The sequence below is a fragment of the Pagrus major genome, chromosome 24 (assembly GCF_040436345.1).
Source record: "Pagrus major chromosome 24, Pma_NU_1.0".
NCBI lineage: Eukaryota > Metazoa > Chordata > Actinopteri > Spariformes > Sparidae > Pagrus > Pagrus major.
Window position 1 is genome coordinate 3,366,907 of NC_133238.1, and position 20,290 is coordinate 3,387,196.

At 40.7% G+C, this 20,290-nt stretch overlaps 1 pseudogene; it reads left to right on the forward strand.

Moving 5' to 3' along the window:
• Positions 1-3,166: 3,166 nt before the first annotated feature.
• On the forward strand, positions 3,167-18,482 carry LOC140992431 (histone-arginine methyltransferase CARM1-like; annotated as a pseudogene).
• Positions 18,483-20,290: the final 1,808 nt, after the last annotated feature.

Sequence of the window (20,290 nt, forward strand, 5' to 3'; positions counted from 1 at the left end):
TCAAGTGTGAAAAAATATAGTATATAGTTTTAACAAGTGCCTTTATTTGCCATGAATCTTTTAACCTCTGACTCCATCCATCTACCTCCCTCCTTCCCCACCCCTCTTTCAAGGCATGGAAGAGACATCTCTTCAGTGGGACACTCTCCCTTGGATTCGGATCGGACTAATAGCTGGAGTCTTGCTGGTCACAGCAATGGTCCTGTGCATTCTGGGAGCTCTACGGAAAATTTGGAATGACGAATTTCCACTTCTGCCATTCAGCTGACCTGCATGATAGAGAGGGTTTGAGTTAGCTCTTGAGCTTGATGCACAAGGAAAAGCTTCTTTATTTGAATGAAGGGGTTTCTGTGGTTGGGCTCACCACAGATGATCCAGGGTTGAAACCAGACAGTGAACTGTGAGTGTTAACAATACAAACTTTTAACAAGTACATATTTCAGAGCTCAGAGTTTGTTTCAGATTTCTATATGACTCTGTAACTGACCTACAGTATGAGGAAACAGTACATGCAGGCAAGCCATATGCCAGTCCTTGAGAGTGTTTGTTAGTATGAAAAAATTTGTGATGAGATGGCAGGAGATCCAATCCGGAAAAACACAATATTGATGTTCTGTATCATGCCTGTATTTTTTATTTTTTTTGGTAAGCTTTCAATGGCTACTGAAGAATTTTGACAGGAAAGCTATACATGTCTTTGTGAATGGGATTAGGGACCTTAAACTGCTGGGTGTGCCCTTTGTGTAGCCATGACAATGTGGCCAAGTTGCTTGTTTAATTCAACAGCAAATTAAACAATTGGGACGCAAATATGACAATTATTACTTTTAAAATTCTTGAAAATAAAAGCTGCCATTCAAATAATATCCAGAGGCTCATTCAGTATGTACAGGCTCATTCAGTATGTAAAATTCAGCATAATGTAAAAATCTACAGATTAAACATCACTTATACATAGTCAGATATGCTCACTACTCTGTTGGATATAACAGAGCCAACAGCACACATCAAAATTCACGGGGACCTTTCACAAAAAAATGGGCAGTTATACTTGAAGTGACAGTCTGTCTCTTAAAAACAGCATCAAATAAATGCTTTTTTTCTTCAGATAAGGTGATGATAGTCCCTGGCTATATTTTTACAGTTTCTTTAACATCATCATGTAAAATGTTAGATGAGAATTTTATCAGAAGTGGCAACTGTGGATACATTTTACTACTATACTATGTTGAGAGACCAGAGGAATGATTAATGTGTATAACTGACTTGCTTGCTTACATTGGAGTCAGTGTGTGTCAGGTCCATGGGTAGAAGACAGGACTCTGACTGATCCCTCTGGATAGGAATGAGGAACAGGTGCACACAGCTTAGAATGAAATTCAATACAGAAATGACTGTGTGTCAAACTGCTCTATACGGCAGTAATATCAATACTCAACAGCAAATCAGTTCTCAATGACCCCTATGTGAGTACAGTCAGTATACTTCTGTCACACTTCTGATTAATTTTACTCAATTGACAGTCATTGTTATGAGCTGATGTTTATGATAGTATGTCTGAGATTTGTAGACATGTATGTATGTTTATTTCTCATGCATTTCTCCAGAAGTAAAAAACAACTTTTTCTTGTGAGAAAATAGACTTGGCGTCTGTATTTAAATTCAGTATATTTTTGTAACATATGTTTTGTACTGTTCATATGTACAATGTCAATCCGTAAAGAATCACATTTATTTTTATGATTATAATTATAAACTGTCTCTAACAAGGACTTCTGGTCCAGACAGCAGTGTATAGTGTATAGTGTATTTGGCTTTAACCGTAATGTGGAATCAATGCCCTGTCTAAAATGCAACCTTGGATGAACCCCTATGGATACCAATGATGTTTTACAGTACACGTATATTAATAGAATGTGTTAAAATATCCAGCTGCACAGCCTGGTATACCCTACATAGCTGAGATGTATAAAGGCCACAGTGCTGGTGGGGTCAGTCCAGGACCATCCTTACCAACCTTTTCACACACACATTATTAACCCAGGGTTAACATAAGCCCATATAAACTGTATGATTCATTCGGACTTTCTGCTAGCCCTGGGTTAAATCTCTGTTGAAACATGTGACTAATGTCACTAATCTTAACCCTAACCATTTTAGTGTGACTGTTTCTCAAATTCAGAAAATCCTCTTTGCTTCACAACATTGCACTTCACTCTCAGCTTGATGACTGCCACCTGTTCATGAGATAGTGTGCATTTTTTTTTTTTAGAGTGCTGCTCCTGGTTGACCAGGAGGCACGCCCATGTTAGATGAGGTATATAATCTATATAGGTATATAGTCTCCTACCAGTCTCCTCAAGTTGTCATCTCTTGATGACAACTTGTACATTTCAATCACTTAATAACACATGGTTGTTTATAAGGAGGATATGCTAACTGCTGTCTGTGTTTTGGATTTAGCAGTGTCTATGAAATTGGGTCTGATTCTCATCACCCTCTGGCACAAAATGCTTCATGCTTCTTCTATTCACACTGTCTATGTATTACTTCAACCCAGAATAAATGTTGGCAATGCATGTTTCTGCAAATCGTGGATTTGCTGCAACTTTACGTTTCTTTAGTGTCAGTTTTCTATTTTATACTGTGATAACTTTGTGCTTATGGTCTGGTTAGGTTTAGGGACAAGAACCACTTGCTTAGGGTTGGAAAAGATCATGTTTTGGCTTGATACACCTGGTTCTGGTCGCTCCGAAAAACATGGCTGGAAATTTTCCCACCCGCTCGTCAAAAATACCCAGTGGTTTCAGGTGTACAGATGTTGAAAGACTCTCAAACAGCAGTCTCTGGCTCAGCAGCCTTCTGCCCTACTTGTAATGAGTCCCCTCCACACCCAGACATGAAAGTCAGCTCATATACATACCATGTAAATATAATATGACACATATTGTAGAAATGTCTAAGTGGTATGTATGACATACAAATATGATCCTATCAGTGGTTTGCAGAGAAGTAAAATCCCAAATTCTATTTTGGTGACTGGACTGATGCCAGTGAGGATTAAAAGCTTGATCAGTGTACCTTGTAAATGAGTAACAATACTAAATCGTTTCATCAGTATAAAGTTGTTTGCTCCACTGGGAGCTTATACCAATAGAAAATAGAGATGAATGAAGACGTGCTCTCTAAAACAGTTCCATCTGTGAAACATGACAACCTGGCCAAAGCTAAGAGGTACACTGAGGATTACCAACTCTGAGCTCAGAAGTGAAATTATAGTGGCATCATTATTACCATAATATGTGTATGAGAGAGCACTTTGTCTTTGTTTGATATGTGATCACCTCTTCACCTTTCACACCAAAAGTCAACCCTTGAAACGAAACCCCTCTAACCTGTGTTTGGGTTTGGTTTAAGATTTGACTTAAGGTTTGGTGTCTCTGTGTGTGGAGGGGAAAGACTCATGAAATGCCATGATGCAGGCCAAGTTTCTATCAGATTTTAGTGGTGCCCAATGTGTAATTGTGAAACATTCTTTCCTCATGTGTCGTAATGTTCTTATAAAGTTGGATTGCTTGATGTTCATCTGTGTTCTTGCAGTGTTGCTATACATCCAGTAGAGGGAGTGATTTTATATTGAATGGACTGACTCCACCATGATGTGTGAGACGAAGTAGAGTGTTGATACTTCATATCCTTATTATGAAGGAAATTTTACCGTATTTATCACACTAATTGTCTGTGACAACCTTCATGATAAATCAAAGCAGCTTAAAAAAAGAAGCAATCAAATCATAAACTGATCCCAACCCTCACCAAGACTTGCCGGCCTTTGAGTATTTCGATCTTTTAACAGTGTGTATATAACACCTAAACTTGCTTTATAACAAAAAATGACAGGAAATCTTACTTCTACAACATGAGACCTTTAATAATAACACTGTTTTTAAATGTTATTATACTTATTATAAATGTTTTGTAAAGGGGGCCTTTCAGAAATTGGTAAGACTGTAGGGTATAAATTATACCGTATAATGATCACTGTTATAAAGGGTTTATACAATACACTGCCAGTATCCCACCAGTATTCGTTCTCATCAGTCCAACCAACACAGATCTCCACTGGTAAACTATCAGCTAAGTTGTAAGTAGTACTTTCATGCCAATAAAGCCCCCTTTGAATTTGAATTTGAAAGTAGTGAGTTGAAATCTTTATGACTGTACATGTATTAGATACATCACTTGAGATAATTCTGCTGAAACCATCCATTAAAGCCACTGTGTAAATGTAAAATGATAAAAGTACTTGTAGCACAGCATTGTTGGTTCCACTAAGTACTTTTTTTCACAGAAATGCTGCAAATTCCTCAGTTTCTTCCAATGATCCTGTGTTCCCCTCTTTTCTCCTTCTTTTCTCTTACAATCCGTCCTCCATCTCTCCTCCCCTTTTCCTCCGTCCCCTGCTCTCCACCTCCTCTGCTCTCTTCCCTCTACCCTTCCTTTCACATCGCAGAATGGAGGAGAGGAGAGAGGAGTCACTGGCTTTCTCTGTCAAGGTCTTCACTCTGCAGGAGGAGGAGAGGGCTGAGGAGGAGCACATGGAGACACATGAGGAGGTAACAATAGAGGCTGCAGAGGGCGCTCTTTTATATATCAATCTTAATAACTGGACTGTGACTCTATGAGATGTATGTAAGTAAATAAACCTGGGTTAAGGTTTTGAGATATAACTTTCACGCTCTGTGAACTTATGCAGTTCTGTCCAGCTCTGTTCCTAATCCATCCATTCCAGTCATTTTCACTGTAGGAGTCATATATTTGCATTAGATTTGTTTTTTGTTTATTTTCACTCATTTTGGTGTAGTGACGTAATGTGGGATGGACCCCTTAATTAAACTATATAATTTCACCTGTCACCTGAATGTCGGTGTTGGAGAGAGGGGGTGACCTGGGAGCGCACATTTTCGTTTACCGCACGTTGAACTCACAGTTTCTTTACCAGTTTTTCGTTCTTTAAAGAATATAATAAAACCTTTCAAACGTAACAACCAGGAGTGGACATTAATACAAAGATGAATCCTCCCAGTCTCAGCCTCTCAGCGGCTCTAGGAAGCAAGAAGCAGCTAAATTCACTATTAATTAATAGCCGACTGTGGGGTTAAAGGGTAACACCACCAATTTACACAGGTGTGTTTACAGTTCTTGGGGAGTACTACTATATACAGTCCAAAAGTCCTTGACCACTAGTCAAAATACTTCAATGTTTTCCTTACAAATGATGATATCAGTTGAACAGTCTGAGTGAAAAGTTAAATCTTAAAATGTCCATGAATTACACTCCTTGGTCTTCTTTGGTCTTCAGTAGTTGTGTCAAAGCTTTGAGGTGTGTTTGGGTTCACTGTCCTGCTGCAGTATGAATCCTCCTCCACAAAGATCAAACCAGAGGCTGGAGCATCTCTCTGAAGAATGAGTGGTGCTTCTCCTTGGCCAGGGTGGAATCAATACTGTGCAGTAATCTGAAAACAGCCCCAGACTTGATTGATAGAGAGCGAGCACTTCAGTGATGTCACTTAGTGGCTCAGCTGCATTGTGGGTAATGTAGTTGTATTGTAATTGTGTTATAGGAGTGCAATGTTATACCAGTGGACTGCTTTTAAAACACGGTGCCTACATTACACACAATGCACCTTATCAACTGAGTGACGTCACTGGAGGTGATTTATTGATCACATGCAGCTTCCTTTGAAACCACAAAAGACTTTATACTACTTTTTTCACGTATGCAGCAGTAGTCCCCAGGACAACACACTTTAATGTGTAAAACTGGTGGAGTTACCTTTTAATATTAAAGGTAGCTACACAAATAAAATCATATTCAATTGTGTAGTGTGGTTTGATCTGACTGTGGTGTTCAATAATATAATGCAGTGTGTTTTATGGTGAAGGAGGTGCAGGTCCAGGAAGAGGTGAGCAGAGAGCAGCAGGTCAATGTGTGCAGAAAGAGAGCTGAGCAGGAGCTCACTCTGCTCCTCACCACAGGACAGGAGGCTCAGCAGCTCACTGTGCAAGATGGTGAGCACATACACACACACACACACACACACACACACACACACACACACACACACACACACACACACACACACACATATGCAAGCCATGCTTTGTTATTTGGAGAATACCTGAATGCCAGTGACAGAGGCTGGAGTAGTAGAAAAATGGTTTGCCGAAATTGCTGAGTGTAGATATACTGTAGCTGTATGCAATGTTACAGTCATGGTGGAGAGAAGTGTATCACTATATAACACACCATTGGATTATTATTGATGTCTCAGCTGGTCAAAATTTCCTCCTATACATACAACATTTGGAAGTTCTGTCAATTACAGTGTATCATATTTTATAACACTGTCATAAATCTCCATCATTAATAATTAATTTAATAATTATTAATAAAGTATTTATCAGTTGTTGTGTCCTGTTCTCTTAGAATAAGTGAAAAACATCTGCCAGCAGTAAAATTATTGAAATCTGTTCATACAGAAGTCTTTTTGTAGTGTGTGAGTAACACAAGTGATAGAAATGGAAATCTGTACACTAGACAAAGGAACTATAGATAGTACATAAATGTGTAAAAAGTACAATATTGTTGGAGGGTATGAAATAGTCTACCAAAGTGCCTCTGGATAATACTTTTTGGTATAATACTAGTTTGAACATTGCAGTCTTGCCATTGACAAGAATGTGTACTGTATCACACTGCCCACCTTGCTTTTACATATAATCCTCATGACTACCACCATGACTAAAAATCCAAAGTGTGGATAGAAGCCTATTAAGGGTGTCTATTCCTGTTTGTAGGGTTTAAACCAATGTGTTTCAGTCAACAGGGCATCAGTCTTCCAATTTACTGTTTCCAAGGAGATGGACTGCTGCCAGGTCGGAGGACAGTCCTTCCTGGTCACCGTCGGCAAGCTGAGTCTTCTGCTGCAGTTCAGAACTCCTACTGGTTTGCACTGAATTCATACTGCTTATCCTCATGTGGTTTGGTTCGTGTGTCAGGAGTTCAGACAAATCAGAAAACATCTCATCCCCTTGGCTCTGCAGATATGAAAAACTTCCAGCAGTTACTGAAGAAAGAGGATGACAAGGAGACAAGCAGAGGCTGCCCAGAGAGACATGAGAGAGGAAACAAGGATGCAGAGACACCTTCTAGGAGACATCCTACTCTGTTTGAAACCAGGGCTGAAAATGCCCCTACACAGGGCTACCAGGTGACACACTCAATGATTCTGACTTTGAGTGTGCTTATCAATAAGTTTGAAGAAGAACTACAAACTGTTCATTGTATTCATTGTGTGTGTGTATGTGTGTGTGTGTCTGTGTGTGTGTGTGTGTGTGTGTGTGTGTGTAGTTCCATAGCTGTCTGTCCCAGCAGCACAGCCTGCTTCAGGACTACCCGAGGATCTCCACCTACCAGAGAGCCATTTTAGCCAATGAGACTGACTTCAGAGACAAGGTGACAGCACAGCATTATTAGTGGAGACAGTAGCATTAATCTTTTTATGTTATAAATTACTAATTATGGTCAGTAACTCTCTACTACCACAGCTGCTATATATCACTCAACAGAAATCCAGTGGGTCAGCAAACAGCAGTTTCTTGTGATTTATAATACATAACAAACACATTGATTAGGTTAAAGTGCAAAGTTGACTGCTAATAAATGCATCAAGTATGTGTTTAATTTTAATAAAGCAACAAAATTAGAAAAGTAACGGTTTCACAGTGACTTAATAGATACGTTAGTTAAATTCAATAAATGTGAATGTAAAGCACATTGAGAATTGTGAAACTCATAATGTTTTTTATTACCATTTAAAACAAGTTTCTTACAAGCGCTATTTAAATGTCTCTTTATCTTACAGTAACTGTGTTTATGATGCTATCATTAACACTTATGTAGACTTATTAGCATCAATAAGCATCCTGTAAGGATTTATAAAGGCCTTATTACCTATTAACTTACACTTATTACAAGGACATTAACAATATAGCATTATAGAGTTGTGTTATAAAGCAACATTTAAGAAGCTTTCAATGGTGGTTCAGATCATCTTGATAAACCGTTTCCACCCTTTCAACCTGGTCATTAATAACCAAAATATAATCAAAATCACAATATGGCCAAGCGCTACATCCAAATTGCAAAAAGCTGCAATTTTTTTTAAAAAGGTACAATGTGTGAAAAGAACAGCATTATAATGAAGTACTGTAGAGCTGCAGATGTCCTGATATACAGATCTCGGATGGATGTTAATAGTTTGTATTATCTGTCAAAATACTCCCAATATGATTGATTTTGTTTTTCCATATTGTGCAGTCTGCCTGCCACTGTTTGTTGGGTGTGTTTCAGACCTTGTTCTAACAGTGTCATCATGTTCCCTTGTTTAAAACTCAACTGTATGCTGGGATTTGGGACATTCAAACAAAATCCAGAATGTATTTAGAAAGTTTCAGTTTCAGTTCTCCCTTTTCTCTCCCTGTTTCTGTAGGTGGTTCTGGATGTTTGTTGTGTTTCTGGTATTCTGTCTTTCTTCGCAGTCCAGGCTGGAGCTGCCAGAGTGTATGCTATCGAGTCCAGTCCTATGGCCAAGTTCACACAGGTCAGTAGATTTGAAACCTGCACCCTCAGTCTTTGTGATTGTAGTGTAAGTTCTGATGTACACAGGCTTTTAAAACTGGTCCTTTCTCTGCAGTAATTGAAGCATTCTGTAACTAACCTACAAGAAAGATTTGAATCTCTTGACTTGACTCTCCTGAGCTAATATGCAGAGTTTGGAGAGTAATGTTATGTGTATGTTGGCCTTGATAGAGCCTAAAGAGAAACCGCAGCAATGCACTAGATAGCACACACACACACACACACACACACACACACACACACACACACACACACACACACATACACACACACACACACACACACACACACACACACACAATGAGTACATACATCAAATGCAGAGCGTGGCATTCTGGGGAGTTAATGGGTTGCGGCAACATCTGGCCCAGAGTTCAGCAGGATAGGGGCTGCAGAGAGATGCAATGTTGGGTTTAGACCGATATATGGGCATTATACTGTATCTGCCTTTCATTAAATATTGAATATTAGCATGGTGTCATATTTACCTGGTTTAACTGATCTGAAAAGCTCAACAGACACAGAAATTGTCCAAATTTGGATACTAATGATATTTATCCAAGTTTTGAAATGTGTCTTTCCCTGTTGGAAAATCGACAGAACACAGTCCACAGTCTTTATAGAAATTCTTGTTGAAGAAACCGCCTTGTAAAAACTGTGGACAGTGTGTCCTGTGGAGAAAGCAACCACAACATTGTTTCTCCAAAGACATTTAACTGTTGAAGTAAAAACTTTTATGCTGTGCACCTGAATTAATTCACCCCCTTTGTATCAGGGTGGAGGCTGAAATCTCAGAGAAAAATATTTATTTCAGGATGTACTGATGATTTGGATGTACTGACCCTTCAACATATTGTTGTCAAAAGACAATACATACACATATTGGGCATTCAGCAGATCTGTTCCACGCCACAAAGCCTTACAGTTATTAATCTTACATAGCCACAAATAGATACATGACCTCATCGTCATGCATCATTCAAAGAACTTTGTTTGAAGAAGAATTAAAAGTTTTAAAACGATGTTGCCGCTTTCTTTTAATCACTTTCAAAACAAATGTGCACGCTAGCCAGGTCAAAATCTTCACTGTAGGAGGTGGCACATACCACTTTTGTCCACAGGAACCGCCAGAATCATCAAAAAAGGAAAGTTCCTTGTAGCAGCTTTAAGAGGCTTGAATTGGAAAAGCTTTTTAGTATAATTGAGACTCCATGTAAACACAGCTACACAACAATATTAACATTAACACACACACTGTTTTTGCTCTCATTTTTCAAACATTGAAGTGAAAGATCTAAGTAACAAGAGGCTTTTTTCTCTCAAATTTTGAGAAAATCTTCATGAGAGCAGCATGATTAGTGCACAGGTGTTCCTTGGACTGGTCAAAATAAAAAGCCACTCTAAAATGTACAGTTTTATTACACAAGTTTTGAGGGAGCAGGCACCTGTCATGCTGACTGTTCATCAGAGCTGTTGCATCAATCATGATGTTCAATCAGTATCTCGATGCCACAGGTGGATGGATTACCTCGAGAAATGCTCACTAACACAGATTTAAACAAATTTATGCTCAAGAGAAATAAACCTTTTGTGTGCACAGACCAAGTGTTAGCACAAATAACAGCAACTGGAACTCTGAATGTTGTTTGTCTTCTAAAAAAATGCATCTTTCCTGTGCAGAACAATGAGACATTAACTGCCTTTCCTATACAGTACATCATCATCTAGTGTATATGTTAGGGTCCTGTGTAAGAAATGGGATTCTTTAATAGTTGTGTTGTTTAACAATGTGTGATTTATTGTCTCCTGTGCAGATCCTTGTCCAGAGTAACTGTCTGTCTGAGCAGATCAGGGTCCTACAGGGGGAGGTGGAGGAGGTCAGCTCGCTTGACATGGTGGATGTCATTGTCTCTGAGCCAATGGGATATATGCTGCTCAGTGACAGGCTCATGGAAAGATTCTTGCAAGCCCGAAAATGGCTCAAACCCAATGGTAGGAGTAAAAGCTTCAGTGATGCAGAGGTGGACGAAAACTCTTTGATTCTGTTGGTTTGTTTTCAGTTGAACAATTGGTTTAACTGATGAATGAGTCTTTCATTATTTTCTAATCTTGATGCTTTATCTGGTTGAGGGGTCTGGTGTTAACCTTTGTGTTTTAGGTATTAATATGGCTGTGAGGGAAAGGTACATTTAGAACAGGGCCACTGCAGCGAGGACAAGGCCTCTGCACATGGGACGCTCGCTCTACCAGCTGAGCTAATGGGCACCCCAGACTTACCTTTCTTTACTAATGTTTTCCCTATCCCAGCGGTGTTCCTCTAGCCAATTACCATGTCATCTGAATGTCTGTATGTTTCTCTCTATCTCTATCATTCTCAGTCGCTCTCTCTCTCTAGGTCTGATGTTTCCCTCCTGTGGTGATATTCATCTGGCCCCCTTCAGTGACGAGCAGCTCTACTTCGAACACTACGCACGAGCTAGTTTCTGGTCTCACACACACACACACACGCATACGCACACAAACAAACACACACACACACACACACATACATGCATGCACGCACCGCCATAAATCCACGCATGAGGTCACAAATACACTGGTGCCCTTTCTTCCTTTCTTTCTTTCTTTCTTTCTTTCTTTCTTTCTTTCTTTCTTTCTTTCTTTCTTTCTTTCTTTCTCACAGACACACATGTTTTCACTGCTTGACATCAGTCAGGCTTGTTTCCTGTTGGGTGTAAAACGCTCGGGTTCAGTCCAGTCCTGACTCATACACATGAGCCAAGGCTTTGACTGATATGATTATTAGTGGGCCGATAAGTTAAGCTTGAGGCTAACATCGTGTACTAAAAATTTATCTATTTAAGTTTTCCCAGAACTTTATTCTTCAGAAAGAGGATTTGGTCCATTATGGACATTATTCATTTTAATAATGTCACCCAGGAAAATAATTTGTCAAACATATTTTAGGAAAGAAAAATATTTTAAGGGGGAAAAAATTACAACGTTAATCCCTCAAATCAGCATATATCATCAGTCATTGTTTATTAGTATCTACTGAAATAGATTAATATTCAGATTGGCAACCACACATTGTTGTATTTATGCACACTTTGTGCCAGAGGGTAAAAAGGAAAAAACACAAACATACCAGCATGTATGTGTGTGTGCTGCCATGGTCTGTGCCCTTCACTGCTCCACCACTATGTGGAGGTCAGGCTCAGTCAGCCTTGAGGAATGAAGGTAAAACTGTAAACTGATGTTTGTTCACCTAAATATTTAAGCAGTGACACAGAGAAAGACTTTATTCACTTCATCTTTTATACTAATTACAGCTCTTACACCTTTTGATCCAACATTACATGCCTTTCACTGTTGTGCCCAACTAATATTTAATTCATTTCTTCCATAGTTGCATGAACTGTTGTTTCATTTCAGGTAGGAACTAGGAAATGCACTAAACAAAGAGTATATTGTGCAAGATACAAGTAAAATGAGCACATGGAAAGTCGGTACTGTATCTCCTCCACAAATAAATCTGGCCAGCATACAGGAAAATCCACAGAAAAAAACTTCTTTAAAAGTGCAGATAAAGCAGTCTGCTCATGAACTACTAGATGTGTAAATGACTCCCGTGTCCTCCCTCCCCCTTTTTTTCCCCTTCAGGCAGCAGAGAAGCTTCTATGGTGTTAACCTGAGCGCTCTTCACAGTGCTGCAGTGGATGAGTTTTTTAAGCAGCCTATAGTGGTACGTGTAGCAAAACTCCATTCACTGGATTTGACAAAACAGTAAGCAGAACACAAGATCAGTATGTTCAAGTATGACAAATGCATATTAAACAGCACAGCATTGCTCCACTTTACATTCTCATGGAGATCTCAAAGTTTCTAAAGATACAAAATATTGATATAAATTGTGTGGTGCAGATCTAAAATACTAGAATACAGTTGAGTTTGGTTTGGTTCAATAGAGCGCATGTGTTTGCCATTAAAGACTTGCTGATCGGCTGATTGTACTGATTGGCAGCCACAGAAATATGAAGACATCACTGAGGGAGGAAAAGTCCTCCACTGATCAATCACAGTTATAATGGCAGCCTACAATATGAGTCAGTAACTCTTCATTATAACCATCATTAATAAATGGTAAATTCAGAGTTAATTAACCTTAAATCAATAGTTGTTTCACTGTTGAAACAATGACATGATTTATTAACCATTTACCAAGCCATTGTGAAGTGTATAAACAGCAGGTGCATTGTTCTAATAAGTAATTGCCTAATAAATAGTTTATAAATCATTTCATTGTTTGTTAACAGTGAAAACACTACTGGCTGAAGTTGTGCCTTAAATGTTTCATTAATTAGTGGTGGTTATGTTAAAGTGTTCCCTGTGATTTATGTCAGGGTATATCTTTTTAGATTCTGGCCAACATAAAAAGTGCCCAAAAGTTTATTTTTCTAAATATTTCATTCATAGAAAACTTTTGCACACCTGTGGATGGACAGGTGTGTAGGAGAAGGCCTAAGGCTGACAAAATCAGGACAAAAAAAATCCTGCTCACTCGTCATCTCACTTGCAATCAAGAATGAATTTTCATAAAAACATTTCAAACATTGTTAATAATTTTGATAACAATTCTCAAAACTGGAGTTTTTTGTTCTAAATTCTATTTTTAATTTTATTGTGTCAACAGATTCTTTTTATTTAATGTCTTTTTCAGGACACATTTGATGTGCAGATCCTGATGGCCAGGTCTGTCAAGCACTGCATCAACTTCATGGAGGTGAAAGAAGAAGATTTACACAGGTTAGCAGACAAGATCTCATCTATGTTTACAAGTACATCATAACGTGATATTTACTGATTATAAATGCCAAGAAGGGAGGTTGAAGTGTTACCAATGAAGCATTAGTTGATACACTTGGTAGTAGGTTGTAGGACCCAAAAGCGGACAAAAGGCAGGGAACACTGCCGACAAGAGCAAAGCAGTATTAGATCTCGAAGAGAAAACACAAAAACACGAGTGGTTACTCGAGTAAGAGAGTTATCCAGAGCTATCTACCACGTCTGACTGACGAAATCATCTGGCAGCAGGTAGCATGGAGAGCTGGCTTATCAACAGGCGCTAATTGCAAACCTGATGCAGGTGTGTGTGTGTCCGTAGCTCCCAAGAAAGAAAAAACTCAGCTCAGCCTCTCAGTGCACCTCTGCAAACACAACAGAAAGCAAAACAAAAACACCAAACACAAAAATCCACCACAGAATTGCTCCATGCACACACAACACAGGCCGCCACAAAGTCCCTCACGTCCCTCGATTGACTGGGCCACCAGAAGTGCCGACGAAGAAACTGCAGCGTCCACTGGGCTCCGGGGTGGCAGGTGAATCTGGACGAATGGCCCCACTGTAACACCTGGGACCGGACCTCCTCCGGCATGAATAAACCTTTAGGTGGACCGGTACCTGGGTCAGGGTGACTGCGCTATGGTCTCAATCTCCCAGGTAGCGGCTCCAATGATCCGGGAAACACACACGATGGGCTCGGGGTGAGCAGGAGGTGTGTCAGAGGAGAAGAGGCAAGAGAGGGCGACTGGCTTTCCATTTCTGGAACCGGGGCGGTAGGAGAGGCTGTCATATGACTTATGTCATAGTTTATCTCCGCTGGGGAGAGACGTCGAAAATGGGATTGGATGGCCCCCACGCCAGAGTCTGAAGCATCCACCTCCACCACGGACTGACAAGCCGGGTAGGGATGCTGAAGGACGGGGGTGTGAGAGAATAGCCCCTTCAGTTTCTTGAAGGCAGTGTCAGCTCTGGGAAACCAGGTGAAAGGTGACCTGGTGGAAGTAAGTTGGGTAAGGCGAGCAGCGTCACGGCTGTAGTCACGAATGAATCTACGGTAGAAATTGGCAAATCCCAGGAATTGTTGTAGCTGCTTACGGGTGGATGGTGTGGGCCACTCTTCCACTGCCTGGATCTTGGCTGGGTCCGGCTGAAGCCCCCCTTGGGCTATCACAAAACCCCGGAAACTGACTTCAGTTGAGTGAAACTCACATTTTTCAGGTTTGACGTAGAGCTTGTTTTCCAGGAGTCTCTGTAACATCAACCTCACCTGCTCGATGTGCTCCTCCAGGGTCTTAGAGAATATTAATATGTCGTCCACGTTCACAAACACAAAATGGTTTAGCATGTCTCAAAGTATGTCATTTATGAGAGCTTGAAACACAGCTGGAGCGTTAGAGAGACCAAACGGAATCACTTGGTATTCAATGTGACCCAGTGGGGTGTTAAATGCAGTCTTCCACTCATCTCCCTCCCGGATGCGGACAAGGTGGTAGGCATACCACAGGTCCAGTATAGTGAATATACAGGCATGACACAGAAGCTCGAAGGATGGATCGATCAGGGGTAGTGGGTATTTGTTTTTCACTGTAATGTCATTAAGTCTTCGGTAATCAATACAGGGGCGTAGGGTGCCATCCTTCTTGTCCCACAAAGAAGAAGCCAGCCCTGAGGGGGGACAAGGAGGACCTGATTTAGCCAGAGGCCAGGGAGTTGTTGATGTACTCCTCCATCGACTCTCTCTCTGGGCGTGACAGGTTGTACAGGCGCTGGATGGGAGAGGAGCACCAGGGAGCAGATCAATGGCACAGTCGTAGGGGCAGTCAGGAGGCAGAGACAGAGCTTGTTCTTTACAGAACACTGTGGCTAGGTCATGGTACGCAGGTGGCACTAGAGACAGATCTGGAGCTTTAGAAAGGATGGGAGCTGATACCTTGACTGCTGTAGCGGCAGAGTGGAGACAGTGGGAGTGTCAGAACGTGCTCCAACTGGCAATGGAGGCTGCGGTCCAATCAATGTGGGGGTTGTGAAGCCGTAACCAGGGGAGACCCAGCACGACAGGGGAACAGGGTGAAGGGACGACATACAGCTGGAGATACTCTCAATGATTCCCAGAGATGATTAGGGTGATAGGTACGGTGCATTGGGTGATGATAGCCAGACACCGCCCATCTAGAGTGTTTACTGTCTTGGGGGTGTCAAGGGTTTCAATAGGGATGAGTGAATGTTCAACCAGGGAGGAGTCGATAAAGCTGTCATCAGCACCAGAATCCACAAAAACATGAATGGGTATGGACTCACATGACCACTGGAGGGATGCAGGAAGATTATTACGGATAAGAGGGCTGGAACTGGAGGACATCAGGCTCACCAATGTGCCCTCTTTCACTGGCGAGCCGGTCCTTTTGGCAAAGCTGTGCAGAAGGCGAGGTAGTGTCCAGGCTGACCACATGCAAAGTTGTTTATTTCTGCAGTGTTGCGGTTCCTTGGGAGTCAAGCGAGTTCTCCCCACCTGCATCGGTTCCTCCAGGACAGCAGGGGGAGCTCTGGGGACCCAGGTGGGACGGGAGGAGTTCTGAGGTGCTGGCAGAGAGTGGGGGATCTGACTAGGGGTGGAGCTTGCTGGTCTGCGGTTGGTGGACACTCTCTGTCTTTCCCTCAGACGATTATCTAGACAGATTACTAGTGTTATGAGTTGCTCTAGGGATTCTGGCTCTTCTCTAGAAGCTAGCTCATCTTGTAAATTCTCCACTAGACCCCTCTTAAAAAAACTTACGAGCGCAGGCTCGTTCCAACAAGTTAGGGTTAGCTGCTAAGATGCAGAAATCAATAGAGTATGCAGCTGCAGACTGAGAACCCTGGTGTAATGAGAATAGCCTACTTGCTGCCTCTGAACCCTGTACTGGATGATCAAAAACTCTCCTCATCTCATTCACAAAAGTGACATGAGACTTGAGAGCCATGAAACCCCCCTCCCACAATGCTGTTCCCCACTGTGCTGCCTTCCCTCTCAAAAGGTTCATCCTGTATGCTATCCGTGACTTATCTGAGACATAACTGGTGGGTTGAAGGATAAACACATGAGAACACTTTAATAGAAAGCTACGACAGGAAGCTATGTCACCTGAGTAATGCTCAGGTGGGGGAACAAAAGGTTATTTGGCCAGGGGGAATGAGGGTCGGGCAGAGCTCGTAACAGGAGGATAATTCACACTGGCAGGTGTAGTTGAGAGAGGTACAGGTGTCTGGGAGGTAAGCAGGTTGAAATGCTGACCGAGCTGGGAGACGCTGGAGCCAAGAGCCTGGAGTGATTCCATGACCTCCCGAAGCATCTGCTCATGATTTCCCACGAGGATCCCTTGCGCATTTAAAGCCAGGTGGAGGGATTCCGGATCCGCTGGGTCCATAGTAGGCCTGATGATTCTGTTACACTTGGTAGTAGGTTGAAGGACCCAAAAGCTGACACAAGGTTACTGCAGGTGAAGATGGGTTGATGCTCTGACTTGAGATCTCCGTGAGGTGGAAAGAGGAGGAGAGGTAGCTCTCAGTGCACCTCTGCAAGCACAACAGAAAGCAAACAAAAACACCAAACACAAAAATCCACCACAGAATTATGAGGTTGTGACATTAGTAATCAACCATGATGACTGTATGTGTCCTATCATCACCATTATGGTGTGATGGTGAAATTGAGGCTTTTGGGGAAATATAGCAGGGAGTGGTTAATGACATTTCTTTTTAATAAAATGCTCGATATTCTTAGTTTGAAAAAATCAAGAGAGGGTCTTTAGTTGCCTCTATTAAATCCATACTAAATAGTATAACCACTAGAAATATTTACAAGGAACTAATTCAGCTAAAAAAATATATTGAAATAGATTTATTTAAATAGATTAATCCCTGGTATAGCAGCAAATAATTGAATGATTCAGCAAAGAGAAACAGAGAATAAGAACTAATGAAATGATGCAATGATTCTATGACATGTTTAGTATACATATTTAAAACTGTTTGTCAGAATGCAGAAACACCTACTGTGACAAGGAATCACATTTGTGTTTCTTCCAGAATAGAGATTCCCTTTGTGTTCACACTGCTGCAGTCCGGTCTGGTTCATGGACTTGCCTTCTGGTTCGATGTGGCCTATATAGGATCCAAGTAAGAAATACACAACCCTGACTTTCTACTTGTTTGAAATACTGTATTGATTTGATTGATTAATGGCTTTTAGTATACACTGACAGAGAAGACATGAGTGAAAGAATTAATAGCAAAGGCTTTTTAGTAAAACTAACTAACAGCAGGGAAAATAAAACCACCCAGATCTTCACTGGTACCCATCTACTGAGCATCAGTGACATCGGTGAAGTGAGACATCTGCACATCTCTGAACTCATCCTCAACACTCCACCATAAAATAGTTGTTTTTGTGTGATATAAAGAGACAACTTAAGACGTTTATGTCCGTTCTTTCTAGACTGAAATCATGACACCTTCAACATAAAATCTTCACGTGAAGTCAGTATGACTGTCATGTTTGTTACTGCAGGTCCACTGTGTGGCTCTCCACAGCTCCCACTGAGCCTCTGACGCGCTGGTATCAGGTCAGATGTTTGCTTCAGACGCCACTGTTCGCCAAACAGGGACAAACTCTCTCTGGGACTGTCCTGCTTGTCTCTAACAACAGGTACACCTGTGCTTCCATCAATGTTTTCAATGACAAGACATTTGTGTTTGATGCTATTGTGTGGTTCAGAACAGTTCCAGATTAGTTCAGCTTTCAGTCCATAGCCTGAGTGTAACAAAAAATCATGAATATTCCAGGCAGAGCTATGACATCCACATCACAGCCACTGTCGACCAATCAGGCTTTAGATCTGGAAACATCCTGGACCTCAAGAACCCTTACTTCAGGTTACTCCTTTTTCTTCTCTGATACATTAAAGAACATGAGATGAATAAAACCAGATGCTAGTTTTGCCACAGTGACATATCATAAACAGGTCATTGACTTTACAGTGAAAGCTGATATTTTCACCCATACTATTACTTTTGGATTGCATGTTCTCCTTTTAAAACCAGAGAGGTGTTTCATAAAGTCAGATTAGGCAACACATAAAACGTGTTTATAAAAGAGACTCATTCAGTTTGTTTGGCATTCAAGAAAGGCTTTCCATAAAAGGCCCTGCTTTTCTTCATGAAACACCCCTGTAGGGAGGAAGAAACCTTGAAATGAGAAATAAAACTGTCATTGTATGTGCAGGACAACGTCTTGGTTCAACAGCTAGAGACCTCCAGACTGTTGGTGACCTGGAGGTCCAGGGTGGAGAGCCTCTCGCTCCTGGATGCAGGGTGAGGAGAACAGCGGCAGCCTTTGAACTGTGGCTTAGTAAACATAACCGATATGCGTGTTAATAACTGATCAAAAGACAGCCTAGAGGCAGAGTTATAACGTCTACTGTAAAAGTAAAACAAAATATAGAGATGATGAGGAAAATATGTACTTATGTGTAATCTTAACAGTAATAGGTCATCTAAAATAGGTGACTTAAGTTAAACTAAAAATGTGCAAATGTCTGATTACATGGAGCTATAGGCATCAGTCTATTTACCCCCACTTTATTCTACCCTGTACACCTTTATGTGATTTATTCCATTTTTATTTACTATGGATAGTCTTTTACTGATCATTTATCATGTCTGTGTGGAGGACTATCATATCTACATATCTACGACGACTATCTTATTTATTCTTAATAATGTAACAACAATCTCTCTCTCTCTCTCTCTCCTATCTCCAAAGGCACCTCATCAGGAATCATCAGATGTCACACCTCCGCACACCAGAACTGATCGATTTTCCTTTTGTTCTGTTAGTTTTCGTCAACAAACATTGGTGCTGAATGTGAAGCCAAATTGTAAGACAGATAATGTATCTGTGTATACTGTATTTATAGATACACAGAGAACACAGTGTGATAAAAAAAAATCCACATTCAAGCATGCACAAGTAAATAACTGTAATTTCAGTTTCCTCTGTGTATGTATTCAATTGGTTGTAATAAAATGTTCCCCTCACTAACTGTATTAATGGGATTCATTTTGTGTTGAATGCACTCTGTAGCCCAAGTCAGAGAACTCGATTCATTGTAACTTGGACTCAAGTCAACTCAAATCGCTATTTTGATGACTTGCAACGTAACTTGACAGAAAATAAATGAACTGAGACTTGACTTGTTTAAGACTTGATCTTGAATTGACTTGAGACATGATGGCTCATATGACTTGTCTGTGTTCTTGTCATGTTTCAGTTTAGCTTTTTAGTTGTTTTTAGTCATTGGTCCGTCATGTTATTTGTTTTAGTTTGATCAGATTTCTTTCACTGAATGTCAGTAATATTCAGTTCATTGTCATACTTATTGAACAGGTTAGATAAACTAGCCAATAATGTCATTATTAAACCTTGTCTTTTCGTTTTGTTAAGGCCAGATACTGCAGGTCAGACTGCATCTTCAGTATGTTTGATGACTTGTGACTCGCCTGACACATGTCTGGCCTATAGTTGCTTGAATTACAGTGAGATGGTTAATTAGGAAATTGTGAAGATATGTCCACCACAGTGTTTCACTCTGCAGGCGCTGCAGCCTGAAATAACTGTTCAGGACGGAAAACCACCAGGCTGTAGAGTAGGATCTAACTACGACTGAAAATTTAAATTTGATTTGCTGTCAAAACAAAACATTA